Source organism: Carettochelys insculpta, chromosome 1, assembly GCF_033958435.1.
Source record: "Carettochelys insculpta isolate YL-2023 chromosome 1, ASM3395843v1, whole genome shotgun sequence".
Classification (NCBI taxonomy): Eukaryota; Metazoa; Chordata; order Testudines; family Carettochelyidae; genus Carettochelys; species Carettochelys insculpta.
Window position 1 is genome coordinate 337,365,934 of NC_134137.1, and position 17,686 is coordinate 337,383,619.

The window sequence follows — 17,686 nt, forward strand, 5'->3', positions numbered from 1 at the left end:
ATGGTAGGCAACCAGCTTGGTTTTACAGGGAAATCCCTGGTGAGCTCAAACTCAAAAAGCATGCATATAAGAAGTGGAAACTTGCACAGATGACTAAGTAGGAATATAAATATATTGCTGGAGAATGCCGGGGAGTAATCAGGAAAGTAAAAGCACAATTGGAACTGTAGCTAGCAAGGAATATGAAGAGTAACAAGAAGGGTTTCTACAGGTATGTTAACAATAGGAGGATGATCAGAGAGGGAATGGGGCCGTTACTGTATGAGGGAGGTAACCTAGTGACAGATGATGCAGGAAAAGCTGAAGCACTTAATGCTTTTTTTGCCTCAGTCTTTGTGGACAAGATCAGTTCCCAACCTATAGCACTAGGCAATGCAGTGTGGGAAAGAGGTGGGCAGCCTTTGGTGGGGAAAGAGCAGGTTAAGAGCTACTTAGAAAAGCTAGTGGTACACAATTCCATGGGTCCACATTTAATGCATGCAAGGGTACTGAGGGAATTGGCAGATGTCATTGCAGAGCCATTGACCATTATCTTTGAAAGCCCCTGTCATCAGGCGAGGCCCTGAATGATTGGAAAAAGGCAAATGTAGTGCCCATCTTTAAAAAAAGGAAATAAGGAGGGAACTCTAGACCTGTCAGCCTTACCTCAGTCTCTAGGAAAATCATGGAGGGACATGGAGGAATATTTCAAGAGCCTCTGTACATGTGAAAACAAAACAGTCCTTAATAAATAACAACAAACCATACTTTTTAGTAACCCCTATTTTAGGAACAGTGTGCACAGAATGATTTGTACCAGTTAGAAAGTTCATAGCCACCCTCCACACGCCTCCAGGCTTAACCCCTCTCAGTCCCAAACCCACCCAAATACATCACCCTCCATGGCAGACAAACCTGCCTCTGCTCCTTCAACTCCAGTCTAGTCTGAAGAGCCTGATGCAGGGTCTGTCTGACTCCCCTGCCACCGGTGGCAGGGCAGGGAGCCACAGAGAAGTGGCAGTGGCAGCAGGGCATTGAGCAGCAGGAAGCCACAGAGAAACGGCGGCAGTGGCAGGGCACTGGGCAACATGGAATTGCAGAGAAGCAGTGGCAGGGCAGAGAGCTGCCAATGACTCCTTAAGTTGCAGGTTACCAACCCCTGAGCATGGAACCCCTACTTTCACTTTGTGGAACCCTGGGGTTCTGTGGAACACCAACTGGGAAACACTGGATTAGATTATCACAGTAGTCCCTTCTGCTTTTATATCTATGAGTGATTGGAATCCAAGCTCTTAAACATCTAGGCTCACCTGCAGAACTAGGAATTGGTACTTCCAGGCTCTCTCCCAGTCACTTTGAGAAACTAGGACTTCTGGTCCCCCCCATTAATGGGCAGGATTTACCACACCAGCACCTCCTACTGGTCTCCTGTGGAATTAGTTCAATCAAGCCTCCAGAGCACTCCCTTCCAGCTGGCATCTTGCCTGCTGTTACTTACTATCCCTTCTCCATCATGACCCATGTCCTGCCCAGACCACAGTGACCTTGCCTCAGAGTACTGCCCAATGAGAGTGCCCTACACTCTGGAGTCCTTCCCCTCTAGGAAACCCCAGAACCCTAGACCCACTTCCCCTCAGTATCCAGCTGCCAGTCATCATCTAGCCCCTTACCTCAGGAGCAAACTGCAGTCTGAATAGGCCATTATTGGCAAGTGGTTGTGGATCTGTTGCCTCCGCCTACCCAGTCTGCCTCCTTGCAGCCCTAGCACCCTCAGACCTTGTGTCAGGCCCTGCAGCCTGGAAGTGGGATCAGGCCAGAGTTCCTCAGCTCTACCTGCTTTTCATTTTTCTCAAGACACCTCTGAGGCTTCCAGGACAGTGAGGGCTCTCCTACTCCCCAACTGGAACCAGAGTGTTCTTTCCTCTCCCAGAACTGCTATTTACTTCCCCAACTATGTGCCCGCCCACCATCCTGCCCCTCCCGGTTATCTGCAGCCCCACCTGTGACTACCTCCCACTCAGCCTAGTTAGCTGCAGCCTCACCTGTAGTTGCCTAGCACTCAGCAGACTATACTGGTTTCAATCTTTATAGGGCCACTGCATTCTACCCATGTTCATCAATTTTATAATGTTACAATATAGTTTGTGCAAAGCATGCCTTGTGAAGAATCATTTGAAAACTGATAATTTGCTGAATATCATTTCACTGAAATGTGTATAACATCACTGCATGTAAAATGAGATCTTTGTTAGATTGTTAATGAAATATATTGTAGTTCTGTGTAATGCACACAAACCACTTTTTCAGAGAGAAAGGCACACTGGCAAGATGGGTGGTAAGAAGCCATCCTACTTAACTGTCCATTCTGCAGCAGGGTGCAGGGGTATGAACAAGAAATTTTCATTGTGTTGCAGGAGTGTTTCAAACTGCCTACATTCAGCAGACTGTCTGCGTACTGGTGGATGGGGGTGGGTAATCCTCTGAGAAAGGAGGATGGTTACATCATCTCTGTTCTTTCCATCTGGAGAACAAGTCTGGAACTAAAGAATATGCAGGTGTTGCTCTGTATGTAATTCTGGAATGGCTGACATGGAGTGAATTTTACATGTGAGTATCTATATGTGAACAAGCCAGGTGTGACTAGCCTGGCAGCAAATCGTGTAAAAGGCATCCCGAGCTATAGAGTTAAGGGGACACCACTATTCATTAGTGCAGCTTGTACCTTGCAGAATGTCACACAGCCCAACCCTTCTGTCTGATGAGCCAAGAAACTGGAAACTCTAGGAGCAGATGAAATTCAATGATGATAAATGCAAAGTAATGCACATTAGAAAACATAATCCCAGCTATACGTATAAAATGGTGGGGACTAAATTAGCTGCTACCATGCAGAGTGATCTTGGAGTCACGGTGGATAGTTCTCTGAAAATATCCACTCAGTGTGCAGTGGCAGTGAAAAAAAGCCAGCAGAATGTTGTGACTCATTAAGGAAAGGATAGACAGAATATCGTCTTGCTTCTATAAAAAAGCATGGTGCACCCATGTCTTGAATACTGCAAGCAGACATAGTCACTTCATCTCAAAATGTATGCTGGCAACAAAAACGATTAGGGGTGTGGAGTTGCTGCCGTAAGAGAAGAGATTAATAAGCCTGGGACTTTTCAGCTTGGTAAAGAGAGGGTATGATAGAGGTCTATAAAACATGACTGGTGTGTGGAAAGTGATGAGATTTAAAGTCAGAAGGTTTATAAAGTATCTTTTGGGAAGAGTGTCTTCTAGTTTCTGAACCGCTAGGGGTAGCAATTTTGGTTAAATATATTCCTGGAGGCTTCGTTATATGACATAATCTTTTGTTAAAAACTGACAGTTAATTCCTGAATATCCCAGGACAATCCTGGAAGGGGCGGGGGGCAAGACTAAGACACACTGCATCACATTTTTAAACACTGTTGAGGGGTAGAAACTTCTTCAAAAGAAAGCTGAGAGCATTGAGTCATCACCTTTTGTCCAGGAGCTGATGCTTTAAGAAAGCCATCAAATATGAAATCCATGATAAATTATGCTAGCTGGCAATCCGTGGGTAGTCATACTGTTAGTTGTAAAGCCTGTAAAGTGATAATTTTGTTACTATTTGTTCTTTGTAGTACAGTAGCACCTGGGACCTAACTTACATTGTGACCCAGTTGTGCTAGCTGCCATACCTGTGACACAGATCCTAGTCCAAACAGTTTACAGTCTAAATAAGAAACCAGCCAAAGTTGGAAGAGAAACACAGGAAGTAAGTGGCTTCCTGCAGTTGTACAACAGACCAGAGCCACAGCCAGAAATGGAAGCCAGGTCTTCAGACTTCTTTATGCAATAGACCACATGCCTTTGGAGCTGAATACTGCTTCAGTGGAGGGAGGGGGAGTAGCTGATCTGGGACTGGGTGGTATGTGGGAAGAGGTAGCAGCAGAAACTGCAGCAGAATGAAGAAGAAGAATATAGTCTGCTCGTTTGACCCCTGTCTGGGCTTCCACTGGATCCCAGGAGTTGTGACTCACCAGGTGCTACATCACAACCCTGTGCCATGTTGCATCCCATGCAGTGAGCAACGCTAGTATTGACTGAAACATGTTCCAGGCCAGGCATTTTCATCATTGATTATTGGAAGGTGACACGAGGTAGTAATTCTGTATCATTAGGGCTCCATTTCTTATTGAATCTGACACATTATGCAGGAGAGACAAACAGCTGTGTCAGGCAGGTGAGTTCCAAAAGCAGCCAGACATTCAGCTGTGGTTTTTAGTTCTTGCTTTTCAGTGCCACCTTTAGCTTTTGATATGATCCTGCTTTTTGTCTCATTTACAGCCTGGTTCAAAGGACCAAATCCTAGCTCTGAATAGTGGACCTGAATGGGGGTAAGCCTTGCATTCTGTTACTGGCTATCTCGAAAGCTAAAAGCCTGATGTTGCAGGCCCCTGTGAGGAGCTGTGGAGTCTCTGAGGGAGCTTATATTTGGGGGTCATGGGCTGTGCGTCCTAGCTTAAGTCCTCCAGTTTCTCCTTCTAATTTCTCCTTCCTTGCTCAGATTATCCCTGTTTACTGCTGCCAGAGCAATCTGCTTTGGCAGTGAGCATGGCAGGGCAGAATGTGATCACAAGATAGTGCTGGGGTGTGCCAGTGTGGGGGAATTATTTTGGTCCTTAGTTGTCCAATAATTTGGAATCAGATAAATGTCTGCTGGAATATAGACTTCACAGGCTTCTTTTTTGCTTGGTAAGATGATAATGTAAAGACACTGTTACAATGTATTACAGAAGAGCATCTCTTGTCTTTTTTCACATGCCACATTACTCCAGCCATACTGCACATTTACTCTTTCCCCCTTAGTTTCCATCTCATTTTTTTCCATGCAGCCCCCCACATCTGGAATTCTCTGAGCTTGCCCGCTATGCTTCCGCTATCTTTCCCAAACCTCACCTTTGTATTTACTTTTAAAAATGAAGTAAATATTAGTCCTTCCATTCAAGGAAATTGTATCAGAAAAAGTGCAACCAACCAAAAACATGTTCCTACTGTATTGATTCAGTCACTCATTTTCCTGTTCCCATTCCTCATCTGCAGTTCTTTAGGCTGCACGAATTGAGTCAGGAACCAACTGCACCAAGTATATTTTATACACTATATGTCAACAAAACCTGTGGAGCATCTGCATTCCCAAGGCATTCTGTCAGCAGTAAATTGATAGAACATGACACTTCTGTCCAAAGTGTTATCTTGCTCTCCCATGAGTGGCAGATTCTGTCAACTGAAAGCCAGTCTGGACATTCCAGGGGGGTTCGTCTGTCGACTGGCAGTCTTGAAGCCCCTGCTTGACATAGTCATGGCTGGGACGACTGACTTGGGAATGTCCAGATTGGCTTTCTGCTGTGCTTCTAGTTGGCTGTTTTGCTGAGGGAGCAGCTGGACAGCCTGGCTGCTCTCTGTTGACCAAGTGGATTGCTCTTTTGAGCTGCTTGGCAGTCTGGTTGTGATCTGTCAATGGAAGATTTGTCAGAAGGTATCTTCTGACAGAAATTTCTTTCGACAGATCGCTGCACACTCTTCCCCTGCCTTATGAGGGTAATTCGTTCCTGAAAAACCCCTCTTAGGGCGAATTCTTGTAAGTCAAAAACGTAATTACTATTAATTTCAATGTGAAAAAATTTTATGCGTTCCTGAGCCCCAAAATTTACACCCATTTATGCTAAAACAACACCAAATCCCATTAAAATGAACACAATTACTTCAATAGTTAACATTAGTTATCATAACAAGGCATTTCCCCTTCATTAATTACTCTATAATGTGGCTGTTTACCTGCTTTGAGGGGGCTGTCCCAGGTACAGAGACAGGGCTGTGAAGGGAACAGAAATAGAAGAGTGCCTGGGAGGGGGGCAGAAGCAGGGCTGGTGCAAGTGGGTGGTCAGGGCAGAGCAGGGCACGGGGAGGCAGCCTGGCCTGAGCACAGCTAAGGTTAAGCAGGGAGGGGGCAGTGCCAGGGGGCTGGCCGCACGGGGAGCTAGGAAGGCACAGGGGGCCCCCAGCTGGCGAGGGGTGATGCCTCACTTATACAGGGCTCCGCAGCAGAGAGGCCCTGCGGCAGCGGCTGAGGCAGCAGCGGCAGGTGAGCCAGGCGCTAAATGGGACTGAATGCCACAGGTGGTGAGTGACGCCCGAGGCACAGCTGCGCAGGGGGGGCAGCGACGGCCTCCTAGCCACCTGGGGGGATGAGCATCAGCGGGGGGGCCGGGATGGGCTGCATGACCACCATCCATATCTCGCAGAGTGCCATGATCTACTGCCGGGACTCAGACAAGTCCACCTCCTTGCACCGTGCCGCCACCCCCCTGCACGGCTTCTTCATCAAGACTGACGCAGCCGACTCCATCCCCTCGGTGCTCGCCTACCAGAGCCACCAGCCTCTGCCTGGCCCCGGCCTGCGCCGCCAGAAGCGCAGGGAGACCGCGGCCACCGGCTGGGCCGGGGTGCACCGCTGCTGCAGCACTGAGGTGGAGACCCAGACCAGCCACAGCAGTGTCAAGGTAAAGACAGCAGTGGGCTGAGGTGTCTGGGGTGGCGGCTCCATGGATGGGCACTGTCCTCTCCTCTCCTGGCTTCGGAAGTGGGCACCCGCTGTGGCTGGCCGGGGGCTCCGGGAAACCGCTGCCAGCCTCTGCGGAGAGATGCACCGGGTGGGCAGCAGCTGTGGGCAGCAGTTGCCTGGAGCCACGGCCTTTCTCCCACTGCAGGGCAGCCGCGTCCTGTTGAGGTGCACGAAATCCAAATCAGTCCTCATAAATGCGAAGAAATGCCTCATAAGCCAAAGTAGGGGTATTAAGTGAAACTCCTTGTAAAGTCGAATTCTCGTAACCCAAATGGGCATATCTCAGGGTATGACTGTAGTGTAGACATAACAATGAGGTCTGCCAACCAAGTCCAGCTGAGCTAGATGCCTGTTCAGAGACCATCCCGGCTTCAGGAATCACCTCAGTGAGACATTGCAATGGCACCAGGCAGATTTTCAAAATATAGTCAGGTTTATTAGTCAACTGTTGTGCAACATCAGGATGTCCTTAGTTTGGTATTGAGAAGCAAGGTTAAAATATAATCCATATTGGCCAACACCAGGGCACCCTTGAAGCTTGTTTCTGTAGGAACCATCCTCATGGTTTCCTTGCTCTCTCTCTATCCTTTATCTTAGTTTCAGGGGAGAGAAGTCTGTACCCAGTTCTTCTTATTACCTCCTATCACATCCTAGCATTGCCTTCTTCCTGAGTCCATGTGTACTCCACCCAACCAACCTGGGAGATACTCAGCCTGAGTAAGTGTCAATTGTTCAGTCTGAGACTTCCAAGTTGGCTTTAGTGTTTTCCACTGATATGAAACAAAAAGAGAAGTCATATAGCACTTTAAAGATGAACAACATAATTTATAAGGTGATGAGCTTTTGTAGCACTTCTTCAGATCTGGCGACAGTACTGTATATTTCCAGTACAGAACTATCTTCAGATCCAAAGTGGGTCTGCCCCACGAAAGCTCATCACCTAATACATTATTTTTTTAAAGTGCTACATGACTGCTTTTTTGTTTTGTCGTGATACAGACTAACACAGCTACCTCTCTGTTACTTTCCACAGATATGGTTTAGTTCCCTGCTAGGCCTTATCAGCATTTCCTAGAGATGGTTACCTGACAAAAGAGTTCATGTTCCCTGCTTTTTACCCTCTATGTAAAGCAATACCAAGTACACCGGGAAACCAAGGCTTATACATACATCATCAAAATCTTCCAAAAATGCCTGCATTCATCACAGAAGTCCACAGAGTAAGAGTAAATGAACCAACATTTTTGCATATTTATTTTAAAATGTATTCCAGGGGATGGGGCACAAGGAGGGTGTTCTACTTTTCAGGTAGCCACAGAAATCTCACTAGCATCAGTGAAAGTTGTGTACATAAATCAGAGAAAGAATAGTGCTCCAGGCATCTGTGTCTGTAAAATTTTCTATAATTAAACATACACAAACAGTTGTTCATAAAGCTGGTTTTATAAAGTGGAACTTTCATGGCATATGCAAACCATTCATTCTGCTTTCAGAGTTGATACACAGTTAATGTCTTCAACTAAAAATGGTCAATATGACAACAGCCACAGGGCAGAATTATTCTTTCTTGTCTGCATCGAACCAGGAATGCCAACAGACTGTTCCATGGTGCACAGAACTCCCATTCATGTCAATGTGTGTGCTGCTTATGGAATATGGACAGTGCAACAGGGAGCACAATTTTCCCCTTATTGTACATCTACTTGTAGTTAGGTCCCCACGTATTACTATTTTAATTTGCAAGTGTTCTGAGATGTTTTTTTTTCTGCTCATTTTCGAAAGGAAAAAGGCTCAGTTTTTAATCACTTAGGGCAGGGGTAGCCAACCAGTTAGAAACAAAGAGCCAAAATAGCTGTGGATAGAGTGTAAAGAGCCACCTATTATATATTTATTTTTATCTAGCTATAGATATACATTAGATATCTATAAATATATAATGTATCTCTATATTGATATATAATGTATATCTATAGCTAGATAAAAAAAATATATAATACATGACTCAATGCCTACTGCCTCCCACAGAGCCAGGCACCCCCATCCCCTCACTCTAACCCAGTTCCCCTCTGTTCCCCTTGCTCAAAGCCAGGGACCCCCAGCCTCCCTGCTCTAACCCAATCCCCCTCCCTCCAGAGCCAGGAACCCCCAGCCTCTGCTCTAACCCAATGCCCTCCCCCTCCCGCAGGCACCTCCAGCGCCATCCACCCCCCCAACCCAACGCAGGCAACTCACCAGAGCCTTCATTACTGCTACACATTTCTCCCCCGCCAAGCTGCGGGTGTGTGTGCAGTGGCAGATGGCACTCCCAGTGCATGGCTCCATGCACAAGCCACATTTCATTGTTCAAAGAGCTGCATGCTACTCGAGAGCCATGGGTTGGCCACCCCGACTTAGGAAACAGTTGAGCACAGGAAATGATTGGTGTATCAAATGAACAGCATGGTAGTGTTGCTCTTGCTACAGAAAGTAGCGCACCCTTTTGGTTTGGAATGAAAACTATAGGCTGATAGGCCTCCAGTTGTTCCCAAGATCAGGGAACATTAGGTGAGTTTTCTGTAGTTTTCCACCTTTGAGGAATTCAGTACAGGACTGAGTCCACATGTTTTTGTAAATACATGATAATTTAATAAACACCAGCTATCAGCTGAATGCCCAAATGAGCAGATTTTTCCAAACATCCAGAGGAGTATTGGGGGTAGCCATGTTAGTCTGTATTCACAAAAACAACGAGAAGTTCTGTGGCTCCTTATAGACTTCCTAATATTTTGGAGCATAAGCTTTCGTGGACAAAGACTCGCCTCGCCCACAAAAGTTTATGTGGCAAAATATTGGTAAGTCTATAAGGTGCCACAGGACTTCTCATTATTTTTCCGGAGGAGTATGTTATGCTTGCCTTATTTAGAGATATCTCATGGCACTTATTAGGCCAGAAGTGGTTAATTATAGTGTTCTCTTCACAATTACAACTTTAATAATTATGTTCTCTTTACCTAAAAAATTGCCTCTTGCATTTTGAGTGGGACACATACTTCACTTACCTTCCTACAATAGTGTGTAGTGTAACTGTGCAGTTTCAAAACAGCCGGTGTTTTTCACCCTGAGGATGTCTGTACTTCAGTAGTCAGTGAAATGCCTTCTATGTATAGTTTATAAATCTGCACGTAATGCCTATCAGGCATGGTGAAAACCCTCCTGAGGGATATTTCACTCTAAGCTCATCATAATCATGTAGCTGTTTTGTCTTTCTCTTTCACTTTAGTAACTGATATTGAGGAAGTATATAGTCAGCAGAGATGTGGAGAAGTAGTTGCTTTGAGCAGAAGCCAGACAGAAATAGCTTGTGCTATCAAAGGTAACAGGCTCATCTCCTGTTACAAGACATGATTCTTACTTTACTAACTAAGTGATAAGGTGGTATTGGCTGAGTGGGGAGAAAGGGAGAGTGGAGGAGGAACATTTGTACACTTAACTTTTGTTTGTCTACATTGACTTCTCTATTTTATTTTTATTCAACAAGATGAAGTAGAAATACAAGAGCTGGTTTATTTTATTAGCACAGTGCCTGTTTCAAGGACAATTCTGAAAGTCTACTGGATTCAGACTTTGCTCTATAATAAAGCAGACCGTCAGCTTCTGGGTCACTGGAAATTGAGGCCAGGGGACATCAGGCAACAAACTTTGCTTCTTCACACCAAGGTAGGCTGGTTCTTGAATCACTCCACACCTCCCCTGATCCCTCTGCTTTCTCCATACCAATCTTTCCTTCACATACCCCTTCTTATGCAAGGTACTCCTCCCAGCCCTCCCATATACACAGCAGACTCTCACTCTCTTGGCAGCTCCCACTGACTCATCTTCTTACCACTTATGAGTTTATCTTCTTGCCAAGAGAAGCTCAATCAGTCCCAGCCATCCAGCTGGCTGGCCTCTTGTACCATGACCTGCTGTTCTGTGTGAGTCAGTTCTGCACCATTTCCTTTCTGCCTGCAGGGTTCAGCTCTCCAGAAGCATGTCTGTGCCACATTGCAACATTCTGAGATAGGAAAGCTCACCTAGAATTCTTCATGAGGAGACGCTCTCTCTTGTGTCAAAACTGTCTGATCCCCATTCTCTCTTGTCTGGAAAATAACCAGTGAAAGTTCCTTCCTCTGAGACACCAACAATGTCTACTTCCTTTTAGAACTTGGCAGAATGTTAAGTTTCAGTGAGGAAACAATGTTAATGGTAATACTATGATGTAGAAGAATGGATTTACCATTGGGGCAACTCCTCATGGCTGAGCATGGCCTAGCAGGTCTGTCTTGTTTACTGTTCCATGTTGACATCTGCTCTGGTTCCACATTGGTCAGATTCTTCCCATGACTCAGCTCTCTGGCCAAGTTACATTTAAGTACCCTCCTTCTGGGGAGAGAATAAAATCCAACACAACAAAAAGTCCATGTCTTTACTTCAGGAGCTTTGGCATTGACCTTGGCCCCTGTGATCTTCACATCTTTTGGTCATCTCTTATCTCTTTCCTTTAGGGACAGTTTCCCACTACCTTCCTCAGTGGCTGGCAATAGGGCCTCATTTCAGGAAAAGTGCAGGGGAGACAAAGTTGTTTCAGTATGTGGTTATATTATAGCCTGCAAATTTGGAAGTCAGGGGGTACAACTGCCCCTCCCCCAAACCATAACAAATGACAGCCTTGGCTGTTCAGGAAATTTAGGCTTTTCCTCTTTTCTGTATTTCTTCCAATGTGAACCTATCATCACATCCTTCCACAGCATCTCCCAGTAGCTTTTCTTGGGCTGGGATTCACAGGGCTATTCTGTAGAAATCTCCAGATCTGCAGTTATAGGTAACTTTAAGGTAATATGGTCATCTTTAGTGTTAAAGCAAAATCATGTTTGCACTTGCTATGAAGGTTAGCATCAGGGTAATGGACGGGTTAGGGTTAATGGTTAAGATTGGGGTGATGGCGAGGGTTAGAGTTTGTCAGTATTCTGCAATTCATATGTATAAATATTAAAGTTCACTAATTGTTCTAGATCTGGAACTTGCCTTTTCAAGTCTTGAGTATTCAGGTAGAGGTTTTGGTTCAGACTGTCACAGAGATGGAGATAAGTTGTGAAAAACAGATTCTAATTCTGGTTTTCAAGGGAAGGGTGGCTCAGGCCCACCTCAGAACTCTGATCTCTTTTTTGAACTCATCCTGGATGGAAGGGAAGGAGCCTCCTCTCGCATGTGACTCCTTGTTTACAAAATCACCAGGACATAGGATGTGAACAATGGAATCATCTGGCACAGAGAAAAGTAGCTGAAAAGTTACTCCTTCACATGCCTTCAATACAGGCTTTATCCAGCCTGCTTTGCTGATAGCACTGTTAAATGTAGGTGATGACACATAGCTTCCAAGGACAGTTCAGTGCACACAGCTTTCAACAGTTGTGTTTGTCTCTTGGGTAAAGCAGACACAGCTTGTCCGGCTTGTCCTATCTGTCTGTTTTATGGCCATATTTTGAGGTCACATGGGACTGACTTTTTCTCTCTTCTTTTTGACCTTTTCTCTTTAACCAAAGGCTGCTGAAGTGCCAATTTAAGCTGAATGACTTGGAGAAGGTTTAGGCATTTCTGAATGCAGTGGTGTGTGACTACTCACAGCAAAAGCAAATATACTGCAACCACCATGCAGTACATACCATCAGCAAGTCAGTCAGACTGGAATACGCATAGGACCTGTAGGAGTAATACCTAGGAGAGCCTTTGCAAAGATGGAGAAAAGAACACAGAGGACATGCAGTGGGACATTCAGTGAGGGAGGGGGAATGCACATGGGGCATGCAGTAGGGAGTGGAGAGGAAGGAGAAAAGAAATTACAGGGGAAAGGACAGAGACTACAAGATGGCAAGCAGAGGAGACAGTTAGTGCCTAGAGGAAGAAACAGAGGGAAGAAAGAGAAAACAATAGAGGGAGAGAATAAACAGCCCAGAGCGAGAGATAAAGGGGAACGGGCAGATGTCCTTTTTGTTTGCATAAATGTATATTTGTTTTAAACAAGCACTGTGGCACTTGAGCTGCTCTCCTGAAACATGGGATTCCAATTCAGCTGTTTCTTTTACAACCTAAAGTACGCCTGGCAGGCTTCCCTCGTTCTCTTTGATGGAACTAAATAGCCTCTCAACAGCAGACCATTGAACATGTTTTGAGAAGAGATTGGACAACAGTTTGGTCATTCGAGCATTATTTCTCTGTTCATCAAAGTGGAAGTAGGACTTACTGGTACGTAGGCCCCTGCGCAGGTATGAATTCTCCCCCTTGGGCATTGCTCACAGGCTTTTAAACAAATGGCCCAGAAGTACAAACTTTAGAAATTTGCTAGAAATCTAACAACATTTCAAAATGTTATTTGAAACAGTTAATTGGTAGGGATGAAATGGCGTAGGGTGGGGAGCGTATCTGGAAGGACCCTTCCTGCAAAACTTGGAAATGGTTCATAAAAGAGAAAAAGTTTCCACTAAATATTAGGCGCCAATGCTTATGCCGCACATAATAACTGCTACCTTTGTCTTAAGAAGGTGTGGAAAGACACTATGGAAAAAACACAAACAAATGAAAAAACCTGGTATGCAAAGTATTTCCAAATAAGGGATCAAATCTTGTACGTATAGAAATGGCTGTAATTCCTAATTCCTAATTTAGCTTGGCATCCTGCACAAAACAAACGTGCAAATTATCTAGTGGTGTTACAAGGGATTCTAACAGCTTGTAAACAGTGGTTAGAAAAAGAAGTGGGTAAAATAATCTAAAATGAATGCTTGCATTTGCCCAGTGAGTTGTGGGCAAATTCAGTTTACCCTGACTATGCTAGTGTTTGTAAGCCAAGGAAATATATTCATTTCACTCTGTGCATGTCCTGTTTTGCAACATTTTATCAGCGCGAGATTATATTACAAAAGCCAGATCTAGTGATATCTCTCATCCTAAGAAACTACCAATATAACCTTTACAAATCAAGCACCACCATTGTGGTTCTTTGTTACTGGAGGTGCTGGTGACAGGTTGCCCTGCACTTCCAATTAGAAGAGCTTGTTTCCCGTTGCTTATAACTTTGCCAAACTTTGTTTGGGCTACAATTTGCCATGACTTGTTCTAGGGACAATTTCCACCAAAACAGACATTTCTCAGAATGAGGCCAGAGAAATAATACCTCAATTTTACCTGTATTAAAATTTCTGCCCTTTTTTCTTTCGAACCACTCACACTTCAGGGCCCACAGTGCTCTGGGCAGGAATATTCCTGGCCAGTCATGAGCTTCACCAACACTAGCCACCTGCTGGCCCCTGCATGCCCCTCCCCTGGCATTCCCCAGCTCTGCCTCCCAGCCCCAGGCAATTTAAAATGACACAGGAGGGGACTCACCACCACCATCAGCATTGAAGCAGTGTTAGAAGTGCTTCCAGTGTCTCACTTCCCTCTGCTACTGGCCTGGGCATCCTTGTGGACCAGGAGAGGGGAAGGTGGTGTCTCTGTACTGTGTGCTGCTCATGCACACCCCATCCCTCAGCCACAGGGATGCACCTGCTAGCAGCCACGGGGAGTCAGCAGCCAGAAGCTGCTCTAACCCTGCTGTGCTTCTGGTGGTGTTGGCAGCGCTCCTGGGGCCTCTTAAATTGCCTGGGGATGCCAGAGGGGTCCGGGGAGTGCCTGAGGGCAGCAGGTAGGTGGCATCACTCTGAGCCCCCGCCCCCAGGAGCCTTTGCCTGGGGGGGTTGTTCTCAGATAAGTCTCCCCACACCATGTACTCCACTCCCACCAGAGCCTGCAGCCTCTCCCCCACCCCTCCATCCTGTCCGTAAACTATCTCCCTAACCCAACACCCACACTCCCTCCCAGAGCCTGCTGTCAGGACCCACACCTCCTGCCCCAGGACACAGCCAAGACCCAGACCCCTTCCCTGAGCCTGCATCCCAGACCCTCACCTGCACCCAGGCTCCCCCAGAGTCCCATCCCTCCTCCTTACTGCATCCAAACTCCCCCACCCAAACTCCCTCTCAAGCCCTAGGCAGGTGGTGGTGGGGACGGATTGAGTTGGAAAGGGGCATTCTGGGCACCATCCAAACCGTCTGCAATCAGTCCTGTCATCCCTGCACTCTTTATGCTTCAGAGCAAAAACTTGCAATTTGGCAGGAAGGAGAGCAGTGCACAGGAGCTGCTGCAGCAGGGTCAGTCTCCTAGCAACATATTACACACAGTCTCCGGGCAACATGCTACGCATAGCTGACTCCTGACCCAGCAGCCTCCTGAGCTCGCTGGCTGCTGTTCCATGCTACTGGGCTTGATCTTGCTGCCTGTGCCTGCCCCAGCCCAGCTCTGCTGTCAGCTGCAACCCCAGGTGTGCCAGACCCCCGTTTTTTCTAACTCCAGCTAGGCTTGGCATTAACTTCCAGGCCTGGCTGCCTCCATGGCTCTGACTATTAGGTGCCACCACCTACGTCCTGAACATGATCTTAGCAGAGGGCTTTAAGTCAGAGATGTAATTTTTGCCATCCCCTGTAGAACTTGGCCCAAACTTTGCCAAGTTACAAATCTTTTGAACAATTGCAGTTTGCGTGTGCGTAGTGGAGACTTCCTAGATTTTAGCAGCTAAGTGCCCTGGAGATTTTAGCCACACCAAGAATGCTCCAGCCAGAGGCTAAGCAGGACTTTCCCAGCAGCTGCAGCTCAAGGTGCTGCTGAAGACTTTGTTGAGACTGGAGCTGGGTACCTGAAAATCAGGTACAGAGATGAGAGCCCCCATCTTTCCTGTACTCTCAACGCTCTCTCTTCTGGGCCCAGAAGGGTGCAGGAGCAGGAAGCTTTCTGTTCCAAATCTGGAAGACACAAGAACAAGAACCATGTGTATGTATGGAGGGCTGTAGCTTGGGACAAGGAGCTTGGGGACGCCGGGGGAAGAGAAACAGGGACTTGAAGTTGCTGGGGTGGGAAAGGGAAACCAGGAGTTGGGGTGAGTGAGACTGGCTGGGTAGGGAGACTTAGAGACAATGGGGGTGGAGGAGGAAAGGAAGTGGAGACAGACCGCACAAGGCACCACCATGAAAGTTGGAGAAGAACTGGGACTGTCTCATCAAAAAGCTTGTGACAAGGAGCTGGTGGAGGGGTTCTCTGAGATTCAGTAGGAATTTGCATAAGGAGATTGGAACAGGGAACCCATGGGAACAGTACATAGGGATGATGACTGGAGGGTGCAGGAAAGGAGCAGGTTAGAGGAGGTAGGGAGCAAGGATTTTCAAGGGAACTCAGAATAGTTGGGGAAGTAGAATGGGGCTGGAATTTGAGAGGCTTGAGACTAGAATTTGATGGACAAGGAGACTGGAACTGGGATGAGAAGCTGAGGATTGGTGTCTGGAACTGGCTAGGAGAGTAGACTAGAAATGGACTGAGGAAGGCATGACTGGAATGTAAGGGCAGAAGGGGGCATGCGTGGTGAAGAAGGTCAGAACATTCTGTCCCCCCGCCCAAAGCAAACTCCCTTCCAGAGTCTGGAATGGACCCCAAGAGTTTTGAGCCCCACCATTCCTCTGATGCCAGCAAATGTCTTTGGAACGCACTGACAAAGTGTCTCCATCATTATTCCTTTCTATTGCTGGTTCTCATAGAGGACGGCAACTTACAAAGGCCGTCAGTTACTCCATTATCTCAAGGGGCAAGGGCAGTGCGGTGGTGGTGTTAAAAGTTCCAACCCTGCTGATGACCCATCACTATGACACAATTTCAATTTGTTTAAAACACAATTATGTTAAAAATAAATTTAAAAAGTTGCAAAGTCAAACACTCAAAAGCCAGTGCAACCTTAATTTAGCTCCCTTTGTGCATGTGTTCTGATAAAGTCTATCATTACATGATCACCTACTTCTTTTCATCTGGGGTAGACTTGCTGTAGGGATGTTGCAGGGTGGTTAATGGGGGTGTGAAGAGACAAAGAGTTACAAAGGAGTCTCACTCAAATCAATGACAAAATGGCAGATGAAATTCAATGTTGGTAAGTGCAAAAGAATTCATATAGGAAAAACTAATCACAAATATACCTATAAATTGACAGAGGCTAGATGAACTGTTACCATTCTTGGAATCACTGTTGGGAGTTCTCTACAAAAAGCTGCTCAATGTGTAGTGGCAAACGTCTGACAGAATGTCAGGAACTATTAGGAAAGGGACATTACACAGAAAATATAATGACATTTTATAAGCCACAACTTACTCATGCCTTCAATAAAGATTGTAGTTCTGGTCATCCCGTCTCAAAAAAGGCATATTAGAACTGGAAAGGCTGCAGAGAGGGCAAGGAAAATGATCAGTTGCATGGAACAGCTGCTATATGACAAGAGATTAAAAAGATTGGGACTGATCAACTTGGAAAAGAGCCAACTAAAGGCGGCCTATGAGAGAGGTCTAAAAATCACAAATGATGCTGAGAACATGAGTAAAAAGATCTTATTTAAGCCCTTCAGATAACACACAAACCAGGTATCACCAGATGAAATCAGTAGGCAGCAAATTGCATAATCAACCTGTCCAACCTATTACCATGGGATGCCCTGAGCAACAAAAGTATAATTTGTTCAAAAGAAAGTTCATGGAGGTCCACCAATGGCTTATAGCCAAGTGGTTTGTGATGATCTGACTGTCCTTAAATGCCAGAAGCATCTAATACTAGCTATTGTCAGAGACAGGATACTGAGCTAGCTGGACCACTGGTCTCACCCAATTTCACAGTTTTTATGTGAATGAGGCAGAGGATTGTGAGAAGACAGGTCTCAAGACTCAGTGAATGCTGCCCTGGAGAACTGGATTCCATCCCTGCCTCTTCCACAGAGTTCCTATGGGATGCTAGACATGTCACTTCTTATAAACTTTTCACACAAATTGTGAGTTCCTCATTTGCTGTCTGATTTGCAGACATGATGAGCACTCACAGCTTCAGTTGACTGCAGTGGGTTCTGTGCTTTGTCTGTATGAGTTTGTCTTCCCAGCTGCAGTGTACAGCCCTGTTCATCCAGGGCACTGAACGAAGCAGATGTCCTGTGGAAAATATAGCAT

General features: G+C 45.9%; 1 long non-coding RNA gene across 1 annotated transcript; it reads right to left on the reverse strand.

Moving 5' to 3' along the window:
- Positions 1–572: 572 nt before the first annotated feature.
- On the reverse strand, positions 573–16,938 carry LOC142023862 (uncharacterized). Its single transcript, XR_012648326.1, has 3 exons — positions 16,848–16,938; positions 15,354–15,459; positions 573–697 (listed from the first exon to the last, which is right to left on the reverse strand). It is a non-coding gene; the product is annotated as an uncharacterized LOC142023862 (long non-coding RNA).
- Positions 16,939–17,686: the final 748 nt, after the last annotated feature.